The sequence below is a fragment of the Trachurus japonicus genome, chromosome 7 (assembly GCF_045865225.1).
Source record: "Trachurus japonicus isolate A0001 chromosome 7, Traja_1.0".
Taxonomy (NCBI): Eukaryota; Metazoa; Chordata; class Actinopteri; order Carangiformes; family Carangidae; genus Trachurus; species Trachurus japonicus.
In genome coordinates, this window is record NC_140913.1 from 28,207,746 (window position 1) to 28,228,044 (window position 20,299).

The window sequence follows — 20,299 nt, forward strand, 5'->3', positions numbered from 1 at the left end:
GATAGATAGCATGCCGCTCAGTTTGAATTCCACCTCAAGCCTCAGACTGGTTTTCCGACTCCATAAAGTTTTCTACACTCCCCTAATGCTTCCATCACATCTCGCTCAGATGTGGGTGAGTGTGTCTCCTCCGCAGATGCAGGACAATGGTGGTCCACGACGTTTTGGCAGAGGAACGCACCAGCGTGGATGTCCTGGCTGGCTGTTTAGGTTATTTATTATTAACAAAAAGCTATTGGAGCTGTCTGTGTTTAACCAAGCCAGTGTAAACATCTCCCCTCCGTGTTAGATAAACATAGAGCACGGGAGTTAGAGAGGAGGATGGTGAGAATATTATCTGCCCAGCTCCCCTTTGTTCCCACTTTTTTTTTTTTTGAGCTCAAATATCCCAGCTGTTAGTCTCATGATCAAAACTGTGGTTCATCTGCTGTCAGTGAAAGCACCGCCGGTCTGTTATTCACTTATGCATTAAGTCAGGAGGACGGAGGTGTCAAAATGATCAATGTATCACAGGCTCTATAACACTATAACACAGTGTTAGAGTGGAGAAAGAGAGAGATAGCAGGTGATTAGCAGCTCAGTCACGTGGATGCCATGATGTGTTGGAGAAAGTTGTTTCCAACTCACTGGACAGGAATGAATGAGTGAGATGGTTTGCATCCTCTGATACTGAGCTGTCCCAGATAAGATGTTAATGTGATGACTGATGGAAGAGACATGGTTCCTGGCTGACGTTTAATCCCTGCAGCCGTTTTTAGGTTCCATGTAGGCTAACACTGATATTTAACAATGAATTATTGATATTGTGTCAATAACACACACACAGTCATTTATGATAATATTGAGATGGCAGATGTTAGTCGTCGTGTATGTATCTGTAGTTATATCTACAGTTATGATAACAGACTCTCTCCACCTCCATTCACTCGTCTTTCAGCGTAATTATTTTGTCACAAAAGAGACAAAACACACAATAAACAAATATATGTATGTATGTGTATATGTATATGTATATGTACAGTATATGTATGTGTGTATGTACTATATATATAGTCTTAGTCTTATAGTCTTTTATCGGCCAGGAGATTCCAGGCCGATGACAGGCGATCACCGCTTTAGACTATATGGGATGTGCTCTAACACTCGACCACAAAGCACCCCACAATAAACAAAACTTTAAAAAAACAAATTAAAGGTGTACAGAAATGGCTGTTTGTCCTGTTTGTCGCGCCGAGTTGTCACGAGTTGCCGCACGAGTTTACCCGAGTAAGGAAAACGAATTTGATTGGTCGTTATTGAGCGGGTGGGATATTCAAAGCTTGGGGCGAGACCGAGCTCGGTGTGTGTGTGCGTGTCTCAGACATTTGATTGACAGATGACAGATCCAATATCAGTGGCTGGTGAATCGTGAGCAGGGTGTCGTATAATCCGTGCGCCTGCATTATCCAACGCGGAAAAAAAATTCCACACTTTCATCCCGGATTTAATCAAAAATAGAATTTTGCACAAAGTTTGGCCTACATCGTCTGATAGATGAGTTATTACACTAATGTTAGGAGGACCCACAGTGGGCTCAAATTTAGATAAACCTGATGATAACTTAATTTTTTGTCTATGACAAAGTCAAGAATCAAAACCGATGCTCATCCATAACATCTGGAGTTTAGCCAAAGATGCTGCACAGAAGAACCAAGCACATGTACAGATAAAATCAAAATATGACAAAATCTTCAGCTCAGCCTGTGCTCAGCTCATTTGATAATATCAGCTCCTCTGATGCACCAGTATACTGTAACATCAGTATCAGTACTTGGGCTAATGCCAGTTGGCTGCAGTTACTTAACGCAGTGATAGGAGTCACAGCACTGGAGCTAAAAGATCCGCTGCTCTACACATGGGTTGTTTTGATTTGACATTCTCAAGGTGACCAACAGACCAGTCATCCACCAAGTCGGTGTGTGTTCCCGTAAGCACCAATCTCTAACATCCCCTGAATACTTTACTCCTCCATGTCTCCGTCTCTTTCTGTTTATGTGTGTGTGTGTGTGTGTGTGTGTGTGTGTGTGTGTGTGTGTGTGTGTGTGTGTGTGTATGTGTGTAAGGGAAAGAAAGAGAAGGGAGGGAGAAAGAGACAGCATGACTCAGTTTCAGAGCCATTCAGAAGCTTCAGGCTCTTTCCTGTCCTGCCTGAGTGTCACATTGATTTTCCTAATGGTGGTCATGTGTGGGTCCTGCTGTTGCAAAGACTTCAGCGAAGACGGCGTTGCAGCTAGTGTGTGTGTGTGCGTGTGTTGAAGAGATCTCTGATGTGACCCCTTTTTCTGACGAGTCATTTTCAGTTAAAGTGTTTTTTTTTTCTGCACTGCTGCCTGGTGGAGTCCCATCTTCAAGTCTTTACCCATGCAGCTTCCTGCAAATGTCACGTCAGGTTGTCACAGTGGTTTTGTTAAATGACCTCATGCCTGCACTTGATAACACAGGAGTTAATTATGTTTGCAAGTCTGAGTGAGACACACACACGACACGTTTACAGACGGCTGGTTGAACCCAGGGTGTTAATCGAAACTAGTTTGTTTTAGATGTTGCTCTTGTGTCTGTGTCCAGAGTGAATACACTGTTGATACTTTGCTTTGACGCTCCTGTTTAACTGGTTCTTGAGTCATTTGCAGGAACGCTGCTTTGACAGGTGTGTTTTGACTTATTTGAATTGTTGTCACATAAATAATATTGTATTTTTTAATTGCCTCCTCCTATTAGGAAGAGTATTGTAAGTGTTATCACAGCCAGGTTGTGACCACACCTAATTGTTGCCTTTAATAGGAAGTAGCTCCAAGGCTGCAGGTTCTTAGGAACTTGGGGCGGTTCCCATTCCTTGTCAGTTGTGATGCCAAAGGTGAAATAGTATCTTTTGTTATGTTTTTTTTATTGTTTAGTGTGGACAAATTGTGTTTATTATAAATTCTTTGATTGTGTCGTTGCAGGATTGAAAGTGGAAACAGTGGAAGTAAACATGAAAAGTCAAAAAGAAAAGATGAATGTAGACTTTGTAGCACTTGTTTTGTTTTTGTTTTAGTAGCCCTTTAATCTTAGATTTATTTTGTGATCCCTTCAAGGACCCTGACCACTTACTTGGGAGCCATAATTCGAAAAGGTGACACCTTTGGTCCCACAAATTCCCAAAGATCAACTTTTTTTGATTGATATTGATGATCAAAGTTTGTAGAATAATTGCTATTTTACAGCATTTTCATATTTCTGTAGTGTTTGAATCCCTGTCATGCAACAAAGGAGGCGGTGATCTTATAGCTCCTTCCCACGGCATGGTGGCTGCTCAGTTTAAACTGAACTTGACCTGACTCTAGCTTTTTAGATTTCCTTTAGGCAAAAGGAAAACCTAAACCTCCACTTAGGTTCAGGTCATACCAGAAGGTGACATGAAAGGACTGCTAATCGGACTGAACTGTCACTGCTGAGTCATTGTTATTGTGCGCATAGTTGGCAACCTGCAAAACCAACCTTTGGTCAAAATAGGGATGTTCCTCTGTTTGGTGTTCCCTGTATTGTTTGTCATTGCTGAAAAATGGTGTCAAAGTAACTTTTGGTGTCATCGCCGTAGTAGCATGCGATGCCGGTAGAGTAACTGCACTGCATTGAGGGGATACTATCTACAGCCAGCCGAGTGGTGAAGCTGAGCTCTAAATTCCCTGACTCATCTTACACAGAAGTCTGTGACACAACAGTCACGTTCTTTCAGTAGAGCCGAGCTGGAGTTTGCAACAAGGAAGTGCTATCAGATTGTATATGTCAACATTAAAATGAGTATTCAGTAAATACAAAATGAGCCACATCGGAAGATCACAGTGACACTTGGGTTTTTCACAGATTAGTAAGTGTGAGCTGGAGTGTGACAGCCGGGGAGAGCAGCAGCGTTGAGTCAAATGCTGTTTGGTATTAGGATGTTTCTGTTCAGAGCAGCACTCCTTCCTGCACAATATGTTTATACTGGAGGTCTCTTGGCTTATAGTAGGGTTTGGCTGACACACACGCACACACTCACTCATGCACATACACACACAGAAGGCGGAAGTGACCTAGATTTCCTAAATGGTACCAACTGTTGAGGCCTTCTAGAAATGGACAGAATTACTTGGTGTCACCCAGTAAAGGGACAGCCATGTCAAATATTGAGCGTTACCCCAGAGACTAAATGAAACTCATCCTGGTCGTCTGGATAGATGGAGCTGTGTGTAAACCAGATGCTAGATTACGCTGCTTTTTAAGCTTCTGAGAGTGGGAGTTTTCATCAAGGGTCACTGACTGACTCTCCATGGCCTGCCTAAAAATGGAAAAAAACAAACAATCTGAGGGCATCGCTGAGATCTGACAAACAGAACCGCGAGGGGACCCAGTTCAGTCGTCTTTTAACACCCTAAAAGTCTTTGTTTGTTACTCAGTCACAGGATGAGAAGGTCAATTCCTCCACAGGCCTCGATCTGTGTCTGTATCTGTGCCTTCTTCTCCAGTCTGCTGTCTGTCTGTCTGGACTGGACCTATTCTGATGAGGGGGATTTTCCTGGGAAAGTCATATGGAAAGAAAAAAACAGAGCCTTAATAGTAAAAGCATGTTCCATTCTATTTCTCTCCCCCTTTGTGTGTGTGTGTGTGTCTGTGTGTCTGTGTGTGTGTGTCTGTGTGTGTGTGCATTTTATGAGTTGAGCTCCTTTCTAGCACACTGAAGGCATTGTGTTTTTCCTCTCTGATCATCAGAGGAGCAGGCTCTCTAGAAGCAGGGCTTCCTGTACACACTGGGGTGAGGCAGGAGGAAGAAGAGGAGGAAGAGGAGGAGGAGGAGGAGGAGGAGGAGGAGAGAATGAGGGAGATGGAGCCAGGTGGAGGAGGTCACCTCTAGGTTAGACAGTTGAGCATCTGCAGTCTGGTTCACAGCTTTAATGGCAACACAGATTCCTGTGAGTGAAGCTTGAAAAATAGTTTTACGACCAGAGCGCGACCGATACATCTGAACGGTCGATAGGGAACGAGAAACTGGGACATGATGAGATCATTTGGAAACAGTGTTGACAAGTTTGTTAAATATCTTGCTCCATGCACATTGTCATAGTAGCCAAATATGTGATAAATGTTCAGTATTCTTCTTACAGCCACCAGATCTCATGGAAAACGCACAGAAAACAACAATTACTTTATGAATATGAGTCTAATATACACTGTTCTTTTGTTCAGGTAACATTTTCAGAAATCTCCAGTGCACAGCTGGACGCATACATTCACAACCTCTTCATAAATATTTAAGTCTTCGGTAGGAATGAACTGTGTTTAGGCCGAGCTCCTCTAACAGGCAGTGAAAATCAAAAAGGACTGAGAGATGAAGGAAAACACTGTTGCCTTTGGTCTTTGTTGCATGTGATTTCTTGACAATATCACCAGTCTTATCCTTTAAGGGATCCTCTTCAATCTTGTTTATGTAATACATCTATTAATATGCTGATTATTGTTTGATTTTTTTTTTTTTTTTTAAAGAAGGCATTATTGATTCAAGCCTTAAAAATCCATATAGTATACAATATACATACTGTATTCCCTCCGTGGTATAAAAATCTTCAGCCTCTTATATTTTATCAAGGTTACATTTTTCATGTGGGATTCTGCTGGTTATGTGCAGGGATTGTTTTTGCGGCTGTGCTGTCAAGGACACTGGGCTGCTCCGAGGTGCAGAGTTAAAAGGCCAAACATGGACATTGTTTAAAGGAGTGTGTGAGTTTGGTATGTTCTTGCAGTTACACGGATGCTGTTTGTTAAAGCAGCCAATGTGCTTGCGGGCCGCAATGTAACTCTCTGACAATGAAATGATGATCGATCACCATTCTCAGATTTCAGGAAGCTGATTCTCAAACCACAGCAGCTGCCTGCAGGAAAGGAAATCAATCTGAAAATCTCACATGACATAGAAAATGGTCAAGAGTAATGCAACTGGACATGGTTTGACTTTCAAATATGAAGCATGTTTACAATACTGGCATATAAAATGGCATATTTTTATATTTTGAAGATCGGGGTCAATTTATTTATTTATTTTAATTGTCTTCATTTGGAATAGATCTCTGTAACAAAACAATTTTCCTCAGGGTATTATGTAATGAAGCGTTTCATTCTGGTCGGTAAAGTCATGATTACTCGTCGAGGACTTTATGTCCTTTCAGCTAAGTTTAGCCCACTACCCCCAACCCCCCCAGCCCCTCCCCCCTCTCTCCTAATCACCACACACACTCCGCCATTCACATTCACTCACCTGATGCAGCCATAAACCATGTTGTAAATGTCTTCCTAGTCTGGCTGATTGCAGCCAACAAAGGCGGCCTGTGTTGCATTCTCCACGCTCTCTCCCCTGGGTGCCCCCTCCACCCCCCACCCCCTCCACCCTCTGCCCTCCGCCCCCTCCCGCTCTGCCCTTCTGTTGTCATTAACCATTGTCTCTCTTTCCTCTTCCTTCCTTTAAGTCTGTGTATTATTGTAACGGAATAAATCACGCGGGGCGCCAGGTTTTCCTGCTAATATCCAACACTTGCATATTACGACCTTCTTAACATTTAATGGGACATAGTGGGACACACAGACAAACACACACACACACAGCCTCAGCGCCTGTCAGTTAACAGGAAACTAACTCTTCCTCGCTCTATTCTCCTTCACTCTACCAGTCTTAGCCTGACACAGATCAGCTCGTCTTTAAATGGCACGACTGTTTGAACAGGGCGCTCATTTAGTTCACTATAAGGCACTGCCACATAGTGAAAGTTGTATTGTGTGCAGCCTTTTCTGGTTTGGGTGCAGGCATTCACCATTCAACAGTCCCAAGTGCTCTGAGTGAGTGTGTTTGTGTGTTTGTTTGTGTGATAGTATACAGCTATATGAGAAAGATGCTGCTGTCAGTGGAAAAGCTCTGTGGTGTGATTTGTCAGTAATGTAGATTTATCCTCCCTCATGAGCTTTGAATCATCTTCTTCTTGTACATCTCAGCTCTTTTATTGCTGTCATTCTTCAAACGCTGACTCAGCAGCTTCAAATTAAAACAGGCGAACCAGCTCTTACAACCAGGTTTTTCTTCTCATCATTCAAATACCATTCATATTATCAGATGATGATTTTATTTCCCACTAGTCCCCCCCCCCCCCTCCCGGTAACAACAACAACAAAAAACTCTACTGTATTTTGTTATTGTCAATCCAAAGCTGAGTGTACAGCAGCTGCTGTACCACTAGATGGCACTGTTACGTTGCGCCTGTAAAGTTCCTCACAGCAGTTTTTAAATATAAGAGACAGGAGATTATCACATCACTTTCTCTTTAGTTTGAAGTGCAGCTATAATCACTAACGACTTCCTGCAGTAGGAGTGCACTTTATAACAGTGGATCCCAGTCCTGCTGTTGTAACTCCCACAACAAATGAGGTGTCATGAGATGATTTCAAGACCGGGAAGTATAGAAAAAAACCCACAAACATTTATCTGACTTGACTATTAGTTTTTGATGTTTTTCTATACACAAGTCTTTGGGCCAGGATAAAATGACTGAAAAACAGACAAAAACTCTTTTGGTTGATGTACTTAAAATTGATGGAGTGATGAGAGGTCATAGTAGACTAGACTGCTTTGTTTTTTGGGCCTATTATCTGTCATGAATATGTTTTCAGTGTGCTCCTGAACAGTGATGTATTTGTGTGTCTGAGTTTTGTGCACTCAGGCCATCACCACCACTCTCTCTCTCTCTCTCCCCCTCCAGCTCCCCCTCTCTCTCTGCTGCTCTCATTCTGGGTGACATCAAGGTGCCTCACACTGAAGGTCACCCTGACAGCAGCAGGCCAACAACTCGCCACCGTCTCCTCTCCCTTTTTCCTATTATAGTCTGCTGCACCACCCCACCCGTCAGTGATTTATCAGGCTATACTACACTGACTCTGTAATGACTTTGTGAAACAAGATAGCACTGTTTTATGGCAAGCGTCGAGATCTGGACTCTGACTTTACGGCTTTAATGGCTGCATGCGTTTTTTGCAATGACTTGCATTTTCACCAGAAGTGGAGGATCCCCCTCCCTCCTCGTGTCACGGTGTGTCGCCAAGATCCTGCCTTTGTTTTAAACTGTCATCCCGTGATTTGAACCTGTGAGCTCCTATATGGCCACTGCACTGCGCCTCCTCCCCGCTCCACTCCCAGCATGCCTTGCACCAGCCACAGCTCTCATCACAGGACAGTCGTAACACCCTGCGCCTAATGAGGAGATGAGAGGTACATCCACACAGATGGATCCTGTTCCTGTGGCCCCGTTGTGGGAACAGGAACAGCATTTTTTTTTTTTTTATTGAGGCCCTAATTCACTAACAAGCCCTTTCATTAGATTTACATCGATCCTGAAAGGTCAAAATGTAATAAAACAACCGACTGCCTCAGGCTGCTTGGCATCTGCATGTAATCCATGCATGTGTGCGTCTATGTGTGTGTGTGTGTGTCAGCTGATTCCCCGAAAAGCCAGCTCTCTGTGTGCTGCTTTAAACGCCTGCAGCTAAATCATTGTAATTAATTTCTTCCAAAAACATCCTTTAAATATGAAGTGCATGTACTGTGGGCTCTTAAACTGCCATCTATCACTTCACTGCTCGTCAAAGCTGAATGATGAGTCTCATTAAGTTATAGGACACACACATACACGGATGCTACAGTACGCCGGCCTTCTGTAGCAGGACTGCTGCTGCACTCCGCTTGCAGTCAATAAGTGATAAACAAAAAGAAAACAGCTAGATGCCAGTCATCCTTCCTCTAATCTACTTGACAGCTGGGGAGAGTGTGCCAGCAATACACTTATAGGTAAAGCACTCATAACCACAACAAGATTCAACCCTATTACAGTAAGTAGCTTGTGGTGCCTGCTCCTCTGAATGACAGTCGGTGGAGGATTGCATCATCGTTGTATCGTGTTCAGTGGAAGAAATATGACTGGAGTGAAGTGGATCTTGTTTCAGTCGGTGAGCTGTCAGTGTGTGCTCACTCATTCACAAGTGGAAGCTCTGGATGTTTTGCATTCTGCCTTTGCGGGTTCGCATTTTTTTTTAGGCTTTACATCGCATGCATGCGCCTGCAGCTGTGTAACAGTGTAAAAAGCTGTTGAGAGTTAGAAAATATACTGCAATAGTACTGAATTTTGTTAGAGGCAGACCTGAACCATTCACACAGATATCACTGTTGAACACATCCTTCAGTTTTCCCTCTGGAGGACACTCTCCCATTGGAAGCATCCAGAGTTAAATGGTGTTGGTTCAGTGAAGCGTTGGTCATTTTTCACGCTGCTCTTTTGGGTGTACTTTACTTGCCGTCGTGTGATCAATCATGTCAGATCACTGCTGGTGACAAATGTCCTCGTGTGAATTCCCATCACACATACACAAAGATGCACAGACCTTTGTCATCCATCACCTGCTTCCTCATCCTCACCTTGCACACCTTTTGCTCTTACATGTGGCCGACACATGAAGTCTGAGCGTCTAATTTTGGTCTCAGGTGTTCTGCCGCCAAGCTCAGAACTAAACAGAACTGTGGAAATAATGTTGAAAGTTGAAAGGTTTTATGTTTTTGTGCAGATGGAGGTGATGGTGGGGTCTCGGTGCATGTTTGCCTTCTGTTGATGCTAAGCTGGGTGAAGCAGGCCGCCCCCGCATCATCATCATCATCATCACCACCATCTCTCTCTCTGTTTTTCTTTGACCCCACGTACCTCGTGTTCTCATTTCATTTTTTTGTGCCAACCTTTTTCCTCATTTGAACCATTTATTTTTACTCTGTTTCTCTCTCTATCTCTGCTGCACAGTAATCTCTACTGAGCCATGCATAATCATAGGCCATCTGGGCGCTGTAGGGAGAGATGAGCTCGCCTCGCAGCTCGTCAGATGACCAAAAGCACCGTGGTGGTGGGTGGACACGCGCTCGCGCACCTATGCTCACACACTTCACTTATCCGTGCACGGTCACACCTTTAATAGTTATACAAACCGTCACGGGGATGCTCACTTCCATCGCACCTTTCAAGCCCATACTCAAGGACAAACAAAGCGTTGCAGTGATGAAACGCTGTGGAAATAAACAGCATCACATTTGAAACCAAATCACACTGTTTTCAACACCACTTAATGATGTTCCCCACACATACACACACAGTGTTGCACTTCAAAGCTGGTCAAGCACAAGAGAGCTGCAAGAAAAAAAAAAGGGTCTTTGAGAACAACAAAAGAAAAGACATTGTATGGAAATGTGAGTGGTTTATTATTTTTGCATTGTCCAGCCAATCTGTGGTTTACACAGAACACAATCATCTGACCTCCAGACAGGAACCCAACTCCAATAACAAGCCCACTGTATTTTATTGTCTGTTATTTCTAATACCGCTCCGCTGTCTGCTTCACCAACCGCTCGTCTTGTCTGAGCGGCTGCAGAAGAGCTCGTGGAGATCATTAATAGATTGCTGACTGCTGGTTAATTTAAAAAAAAAAAAAAAAAACCCTGCCCCTCTGGTTTCATAGATGCAGCATCGTGAAAATTGGATCACACGAAGAAGACTCCTGTAATTATATTCTAATTATTCCATGGAGAGTTATGTTTTGAACTGAGCCACATCAGCAAAGCAGCTCCCCTGTGAGTTTAGTAATGAATAAAACCAAAGAAGTTTTAACCTTCATGCCACAATAAACACCGGCAGCACCCGCAGTATCGACGCTCTTTGTCTGAAGTAGTGTCTTAAAATTGATCAACATCAGTCAGTACAGATTCTGGCAGCCAGTTCAACACCATAAGAGTAAGATTTTTTCACAATTATTCATGAGATGAGTCCAGATGATAGATGGTTAGATACTGATTCGTCCTTTCATGGTAATATTTTGAACTCATGTATGTATGATTTTTATTCTAAGGGATATAGTTTCTTGTTTTTACCTCCCCAACTGTTTCCTTTCTTTTTTTTCTTTCCACTTTATGTTATGCACCCACCATCTTTCCTGAGCCCCAGGCCCATGGGCACCCACAGGCAGCATGGGACCAGTATAGAAATACATTCTCCAGATCTCCCCACCACCAGTTGTTACTGCTCTAACAAAGTGGAACAGCAGTTCTAGCGCATCACATTTCTATCTGGGAGTAACATAGATAGTGGGATTATGCCTGGCTCCAGCCTCTTTGTAATTCAGATAAGACCTCTGTACCGCAGCAGATAGGTTTAAATATTAATAATGAATTAAAAGATTCTCCTCTGGGTGAAATATTAATGACTCCTTCTTTTAAGAGAGGCTTTGACTCCTAACAGAGAGGAGGGATGGCAGTGTGCTTGTTAAGAGTAATTTAAAACATCTCTTTGATTTTTTTAGCTGCTGAGTATTTGAGGAGTTAAGGTAGAGGAGAGACCTTCGGGGTCAATATTTGAGCAGCCAGACTGTTGAAGACACTTTTATTCGATGACGACAGATGCGCGCCAATTAAATCTGACACATAAGACCACCTGTCTTCATTCATAACTATCATCAGGCCTCATTTCCTTCTGAAAGCTCTAATTGATCCCCTGTATTGAATCTTTGTGAGTGCAATTCCCCTCAGTGAAAGCTGATCCGCGGGCTTAGTGGGTCTACATGAATGTGTGTCAGTAGCGGAGGAGGAAGACGCCGCCTGCGTCGAGTCGACCGTGTCCTTCCTCGACCTCTCTCCTCTGTTGATGTTTGTCTGGATGTTGTGTCTTGCTGGCTCTCCGGGACCTTCAGTGACGTGTGAACATTATAGTTATTCATTCTGTGTGTGTGTCTGAGTGTGTGTGTGTGTGTGTTAGTCTGAGCTAGAGAGTGTAGATTTATTCGTGTGCGTGCGTGTCTGTGTTGTCTTTTTGGAAAAAAAAAAAAAATCCTGGAGTCGGGTCAACATGCTGTGGAATGTGAATTGTCTCCATGACAACAGCCCAGTGTCCTCCTTCCGGCTTTCATCCGCAGGGTGCGATGCCGAGGCAGCTAAACCAAGTGTGCCATGGCATCAAGCCTCTTATTGATCTGAGCTATTTAAAAGACACTCATTTATATATAGTATATATGCAGATTTCTGTACCAAGTCCCCTCTGACTCTAACTGGGCTAAGTCCTCAGTGTGTCTGCAGTAGACCGGGACTAGATAAAGAGAGGGAAAATGTGTGTGTGTGTTTGTGTGTGTCTTCAATACAGTCCTTTGAAAGCCAGTTGACAGAAGTCTGGCAGACGTTCAAACAGTGCTGATGTGCAGTTTTGCATATTGTTGACGGGACTGTTGTGTGTGTACGTCTCAGTATTTGTTGCAGACCAGGCTGGGGGGGGGGGGGGGGGGGGCGTGGGGGTGGAGGTGGGGAGAGGGCGATGAACCGTGGCATCATATGCTTCAGTTTCTGGAGAGTGTAATCCATCGACAGAAGGGCAAACGTAGACATGTCTCTCTGCCATGTCTCTCACTGGCTGACCTTAATTTTTGTCAATGTAATGGTTGAAAGAAACAAGTGTCTTTCACGGTTTAAACGTCTGCGTTCAATTTTGATGTTAAACAAGGGAAAAAAAGTATACACATCCTTTTTTAATAATAAAACCAAGGCGATGAGTGGTGTTTTCCATCCCTGTGTGAGTAACAGAGGGATGGTAGGGGAGCGCGTGTGGTTGGCGAACCCACGGAGCAGATGTGTGACAGATGCCCTCCTCAGGTCAGTGGAGCAGAGAAGATTTAGACTAGTGTCAGTCCTCAATATTCCAGCGGGTTTACGTAGCGACGGAGACGGCGAATAATCGCACAGAGTTTCGTCTTTGTGGTCGGATGGAAAAAGAGATCATTGTTGTAATTAGTGAGAGTGGTAAAGGGGTGACAGAAGGGCAAGAAGAACTGTGCCAGCTTGTCTCATTTCCTCCTCTATCCTCTCTGTGAATCCATCTCTGTCTCTGGAAGCTTATGACACGTAAATCACAGACTAGTCCTCCTATAGTCGCCCCCCTCTGCCGACGTCAGAGCATGAAGTCTATACTTTGAGCAGTGAAAACCAAAAAGGAGGCAACAAGATGGCGAGAGGTTCGACATTCCTCCCTAAACCACAGCTCACATTCCTCTCTTTGGTGTAAAGAGGGGGCACGAGCACCATGCCTCATTAGATAACCCACAAAGGCGAAGCTCTGCTCTGATTCGAAATGGGTTTTTTCTTTCTCCCTTCACTCGGACGACGTGTCCCTCAGGGCGGCTGCAGCACCGATTCACCCATTCCCTATCTTGTCTCCCCCCCGACCCCCCTCGTGCGAGAATATTTCACCTCAGCAGGTCTGCTATGGGTTTGAGCAGCCAGCTTTATTGCGGTGGAGAGCAGCACCTGCCCCCCCACCCCACCACTACCACCCCACCCCAGTCCACTGTGATGCATAATTCACTGTGTGGCGAATTTCAATCAGTTCAGCCGGAGACGGCCCTGGCAATAAGCAGCTGCAGGTGAGCGGGTTCATCCAGGGGGACGGCGGCGGCTGTGTGGTCGCTGTTTCAACAGGAGGATCGATAAAGGCCTCGTCATTTTAAAACCCGTTCTCAACTCGCCTCACAATTTTTTAAGGCTCCTGCATTTCCTGAATCTAAATCGAACACAGCCACCCATCCCCCTCTTTACATTCTCCCTCTCTTCCGCTTCTCTCTCCTCACACACACACACACACACACACACAGCTTTAAAGCCCTGTTATCGTTTTGGAAACCAGGGATATTCCAGCAGTGTTTCCATGGTTATCGGTGGCATTCGTCTGAGGGTTCAGAGCCGGCGTCGGGTAATGTCACCCCGTCTTTCAGGCCGGTGTCACCCCAAACTATTGAGTGGGAAGAAGTGGTAGGTTGGGGAGGGTGAGGAGAGGGGGGGCAGAGAGATATGGAGAGGGGGGTTGGTTGTTGTAATTATATGTGCATATGAAGAGGGGCTGGAGCAGCTTGGGCGCGTCACCCTGGCAGCTTTTGTGATCCCCCCTCATGTCTGTGGGGGGAAGTCGCGCAGAGACACGGATGTACTCCCCAGAGATTAGTGGTAAAGTGCCTCCCCAAGGGAAACAGCAACATGCATTATTTACACATCAAAAATTACAAATTATTTTTAGGGAACAGCTATGATTGAAATGATCAGTCAGTTTTGATATTTGAAGTGTTTCAGTCAATTGTTGAGCAAAAGAGCCAAAGATTTGTTGATTCCAGCTCACAAATACAAGAAATACAAAACATTTTCAGAAAATATCTACTCAAACTAATCAATAGATTGATCAATAGAGTCATTTAAGAACACAAAAACAGTCAACATGTTGTTAAATCTGAGTATTGCATTTATTGTAATTGTAAATACAATGTTACTTTGAATTTTTTTAATGTTTGCTTGACAGAATCAGTATTCGAAGAGAAACTATGAACGTTTTTCACGACTTTGTGACATTCTGTGGACTAACTAATTAATTGATAACGAAAATAATTACTTTCAGGCAACAGAAAGATTACCTCTCCATTTATGTATTTGTGCACTATGTTTCCAATGAATACCTGGAAAAAAATCCTCTTAAACCTTCTTCCCTCCTCTCCAGGTCACTCATATCCACTCTTACACACACATACACACACATGCAACAACTGTGCCGGCACACCCACTCATACTCACACACACACACACACACACTTCCCCCATCTTTCATGCAGCCACTTCTTTTCCTCTCTCCCTCTCTCTCACTTAACTCTTCCCTCCCTCTCCATCTACCCCCCCTCACACCGCCCTACCTCCCTCCCTCCTCCTGCTGCCAGCCTGGGCCGTCATTAGTTTCCATGGTGACAGTTGGGAGGCATTATTGCCGGCTGAGAACTGCTCCCGGGTTCCTTTCAGAGCGGCGGCGGCGGAGGCATTGTTTAGTCCGCTGCTCTGAATGGTGTGGGGATCAGGGATAGGGAGAGTGCAGAGAACAGGAGGAGCAGTTTTCTTTTTTTTTTATTTTGGGGCAGGGACAGGGTAGAGGGTGAAGGGGAGGAGGAAGAGGAGGAGTAGGAGGAGGAGGAGGAGGGGAGGGAACGACTAGGAGGAGAGAGAGAGAGAGAAAGAGGGAGGGAGGGAGGGAGGGAGAGAGGCAGCGTGGTGGTTGGAGAGAGTCGATGAGGGAACAGGAGTAGTAGCAGCAGCAGTAGCAGACTCATGTTGCTCCCTGTCTGAGTGATAGCACTCGTAAAACATCCAGGCTCCTCAGTCAGCCTCCTCCTCCTCGTGGCTCCTCGGTGCTGGACTAGACCGGATCCTGCTCCTTTTCTTTTCTTTTCTTTTTCTTTTTCCTTTTCTCCTTTTGTTTGAATTTGTATTTCTACTCCTGTTTGTGCCGCACACAGCAAGAGACGAAAAAAGAGCCACAGATTGAGAGAAAAGAGAGGAAACATCAAAGGCAGATGGCAAACTGAGTTTAGCTGGTGAGTTACCAATGGCGTTTTCATCTTGTATCTGTGTGGTGCTGTAGATTTATATATAGGATAGCTATTCCTGTGGTGATGAACACACATGCACACTTGAGCTTTGATTGTATGTGTTTTAGTGTGTGTGAGTGTGTAGCAGGTGCTACTGCTGCTGCTGCTGCTGCTGCTGCTGCAAATGATAAGCTGCATGTTTTCCTCTACACCAAACCTCTGTCTGGGTTATGTTTGGGTGTGTGGGCTCGCTGCTGTCTGCTGAATGTGGGCTAATTCTCACTGCCCCCTGAAATATACATGGCAGTCTGAATGTTTTATTGAGAACGTACATTGGGAGCAATTTTCCGCTGCCTTGCTTCTTGGATTCCCTGCAGTGTTTTTTCAGGGAATATCTGAGTGGGACAGCGTATGTTGTGTTTCGGTTCTAGTTTGTTTGGTTTTCTCTTTCATCTATACCACAGTGTGTAATTAGGTTTGAGAGCCGAGCCCCTCTGGCTCCTTGAACAAGTGATGTGTGGTTGAGTAACGTAGGCTAGTGAGGGGAGAGCAGCAGTGCCAGTGTTTTTTGGGTTCATTGCCCTTGTGATGTCTTTTCCGATAAGGCCGCTCTGCAGACTGCTCGTGCTCTGACAATTTTACAACTTCCAGTCGATGCCTGCTCACTGTAGTGAATAAAACCGACACAGTGATGACCGCTACTATCTCGGTGATGTCATTACGTGGCAGCATGACAGTGATTTCGAGAGATGATTTAAGGCTTATCTCACTGCAACATCCAGCACTGGTGCGCTCTGTCCGTTACTCACCGCCGGTATGTTACTGTTTGTATTCGGTCTCTTAGGGTTGTTTTTTTTTGGCACACTATAATTTAGCTGACTAGGGAGTTGTCTTAAGGAGCGGGGAGTCTGAGTGTTTCCATGACGACCAGCAGCAGCAGCAGCTGTGTGAGCCGAGGCCGAGTGAGCCGAGTGTGTGGCAGACACTGTGGCATTGCCTAGAGACTGGGAGGCTCAGTCTAATCAACGACCTTTTGACCCAGATCAATGGGGCTGGTGCTGAGCCAGGCAGCTACAGGGTCTGTCTGACATACACCGTCGTCCGACACTGGTGTTGTACAGCTGTAGCTACAGCTGCTTACATTTCCTGGGTCATCGCAGGCTTCGCTGGCGACAGAGCGATCTGATCCTCTTAGATTGGTGTAGTATTTGTGCAGAAGCAGGCTTCTCATGTAGCAACGTAATCATGTTTATTAGGTGGATTTATTCAAAGTGTAATTAAAGTATGACCTCCGAATATCCATGTCTCTGTTGGTGCTGGATTTCCTAATCTGGCCCTCTTTGAAGTGGGGGTCATTTTACATAGACACTGGATGGACACAATCACAGAAACACCACATGAAAAAGGTTCTCTGAAGGAACCAAACCACAGCGGATAGAAAATAAAGCTGCACAACCAAATAGCAGCAGCAGCAGGGCGAACATCAAAACACACCTTTTCTTTGCCAGCGTCCAAATTATTGATGCTACAACTTTGCTAACAGCTACAAAAGTTTAATTTCATTTGCTGAAGGCGAACGGCAAAATCAAGCAGAGAAGAATGGTGGATCCTGGAAATGGACTGAATCAGCACCTCTGTGATACAGTCTCAACAAAAACAGTTTGCCGTGAGCTGTCAGTCACATTACGAATCCAGTTAGATGGTATTTATGGTAAGGCAGCCATGTAGGAACCGCCTTTTCCCAAGGCCAACACACAAAGACTCACACAGTAACCTCATGTGAAAGGCAAAATCCTAGCACCCCTGGGCAGTGGAAAAACTAGTGAGTCATGTTTCACCCTTTTTTCCTACGTCTGGACAGGTTTAGGTTTAGAGAAGGCCAAAAGGAAAGGATGCCTTTAGCCCACAGTGTCCACAACTATTTAATACAGGGGCGGGTCTGTTATGTGGGGGCAGCCATTAGTTTGGATGATTACATCTGTATTCCTGCATCTTTAAACTTCCTCGAAAACTTGAGTCCTTCCTTTCTTTTTATTCACCTCGTGTGGATTTTGTATAAACTCATTAAAGTCAGACTTGTGGTTTTTCTCTTCATTCCTCGGCTGTTTCAAGAGGAAGGAAATGCTCCATATTGGTCAGAGACGCTGGAGAAGTTGCGGTGACACTGACCAAGCCACACACAAACAGAGAAACACACACACACACACATGCAGATACCATGTTTAACAGTCATCCTGATTACTGTACTCCATCACCGTGGTAATTATACCCGCGACTTCCTCTCAACCAGGGGGCACCTGGGGTCTTCATCCACTTAAAGCTGTCGATGCCATTTCCTGTAGCGCTGGCACGGTAATTATAGGAATCAAAAGCAAAAAAAAGAAAAAGAAAAAGCCAAGTGATCAGATGATGATGATGATGATGGATCAGCAAACACCCGTTTACCATCTAACCAGGCTGATGTCGCAGCTACATAAATAGAGCCCAGAGCGCACTTCCTGTCTGTCTCTATGTTACACTTTCAGCTTGAACTTTCTTTTTCATTCTTCAGGTCAGACAGTGAAAAGAACAAGAAGCGTTTTGTCGTCCTGTATCTACTGTATGCCCTGTCCTTTGCGTGCACTGCATATGCTTGATGTGCGTGTGTCCTTTGCTTGTCCATTTGGTCTGGGCAGTCAGTCGGAAAGTGTTAGCAGCTCTCTTGTCTCCACTCAAGCATGTGTGTTGTCTTTGTATGAGCCTTTGGCATCACACAGGAGGAGAAATAGAAAAATCACACGCTGAAAACACACACGTTTCACAAACAACCACCCCCTCTTGACAAACTCAGTCAGAGTAGGTACTTACATCTGACCTCCAGGAGCCCGTTTGCATCTAATTGTTGTCTCATGTTTAAAAAAAAAAAAGTGCTGCTCACTTCAAAAGCTCCAAGGTTTCAGTTTTAATGTTGAAAGTGTCTTTGTAGTTGCGTCCTACTGCTTTTGGGAGAGTGAGGGGTGGCTGCCAGTGGCCAGTAACAAGATATTTAATGAATTTCTGCTTCAGGGCATAGCAGCAGCAGTAGTAGTAGTAGTAGTACGAGTGCATGTACAGTACATGAGCGCATCTCTTTTTATGTCAGTGTGTGCATGTGTGAATGTGAGCTACTATTTTGTGTGTTTGTTTTTTTAATATACTTTGCTCTAGGGATATTTGACTGGAAAATCCTTCCCTGCCGTGTTCACATTGGGGGGGGGGGGGGGGGGGCTTTAATGTCTCGTCGTAAAGTGGAAAGTTAGTACCTGTGCACACATGGTGCTGCTTGCAGTAACTGGGGAACTACCATAAATGGTAAATTTCAGGACAGTAAGCTGCTCTCAGTGATCTCCCCACTTTTGTAAGTTCACAAAGGTTGACTGATGTTTCCTGGCAACAAAAAATCTGGCAATGTGGAAACGGGAAAGAAAAGAAGATTGTGATTGTCTTGTAAGCATTTATGTGTTCATGATATCAGGTTAACTGAGGCGTAGCAGCCCTCTAGACAATCTATAAGATGTTGTGTCTGATCACACCAGGGATAGAAGCAGCTCTCTTTGCCCTGGGCTGTTTCTATACATCCTTCATTGCACCCCTGACGTTGACACCATGTCGTGGCAATAACGGCAGTCCCTCTAATTGGACACCCTTTGATCAATCCTCGCCTCGTCCCCCTTCAGACTCCTCAGACCCCCTTCAGAGACAAGCTGTTGCAGGTATTGCAGGTGACAGATGATGGAGCTCCTGTGGTTCTCTGCAGCTCATTCGATAGAAATTCAGCGGCCATATGAAGGGCAATACAACACCCTGTGTAGATGGTCTCTATACTGTATGTGGTGCATATGAGTTCTTGTGCATAATTGAGTGTCTATTTTGACATTTCCGTATAAAGCAGAAGTATCTGGTTTTGAAAGAGCCATGTGGTCACGATGTGACAGACCGGAGATATGCGTTGACAGTACAAAAAAACAACAACAATATCAATAATAGCAACAATTATTACGATAAACTTTATTTAAATAGCACATTTATAGAGCATGCTGCTTTCACCTTACTCTCCTGTTGTCTTGTTTTAATGAAGTCAAAGGAAATGAAATGACACCTGCCATAAACCCGACCATTTCCAGATGGGTCATGTGGTCGAGGTAATGAGCGACTGCTTTATCTCTCCTCGGTGCGATGGACACTATGTGAACAAGAGAAGCAGCAGAGGACTGACTCATGAAGAAAGTGGCTGTTAACTCTGTGTCACAGAGGCTTATCATTACTAGTGATTCATTAGCTGACCGTCTCCCTGTCTGTTCTGGTCATTCATCATTATCTACTGGAGTTTTTTTTTTGCAGGAGCCACTCATTAATGATTCATCAATTATCAGCTTGTTCTTGATTTGTTTCTTAACTCCTTAGCAGCTGCTTGCACCTTTATGTATAATTTAGTACATAATAGATTGTCACGATGGCAGATTATATTCTGGAGAAGGAGAAAATCTGTCAGCTGAGAGGGTGAGAGGGTGGATTATAGCACAATCACGATGAACTGTTTGATTTAATCTCCTTACGAACACATAACTGTAGCTCTGAAATATATTTACATCCAGCAGTGGGTCAGCACAGCAGCATCTATATTTCAGGCTCAGACAGTGATATAGTGTATGAGAGGCCGACCCGTTGTCTCCTGTGTGGGTACACTAACAGGGCTGTGGCCACTGCAGTGCTGTAAGGGGAAATACTGGAACCATTAGAGAGGAAATAGGAGCCTTTATTAGTCTGTCTAGTGTACACCTGG

At 44.4% G+C, this 20,299-nt stretch overlaps 1 protein-coding gene across 2 annotated transcripts in view; it reads left to right on the top strand.

The window, feature by feature from the left end:
• fgd (faciogenital dysplasia) overlaps window positions 1–20,299 on the top strand; it is a 57,076-nt gene that overhangs the window by 2,111 nt on the left and 34,666 nt on the right. The window contains exon 1 of one of the 2 annotated variants that reach the window (XM_085782663.1): window positions 15,165–15,504. The exons of the other annotated variant lie outside the window; for it this stretch is intronic. The gene's annotated coding sequence lies outside the window, so the exon portion shown is untranslated. Of the gene's footprint in view, window positions 1–15,164; window positions 15,505–20,299 lie in introns of those variants that run through there. 2 annotated transcript variants of the gene reach the window in all.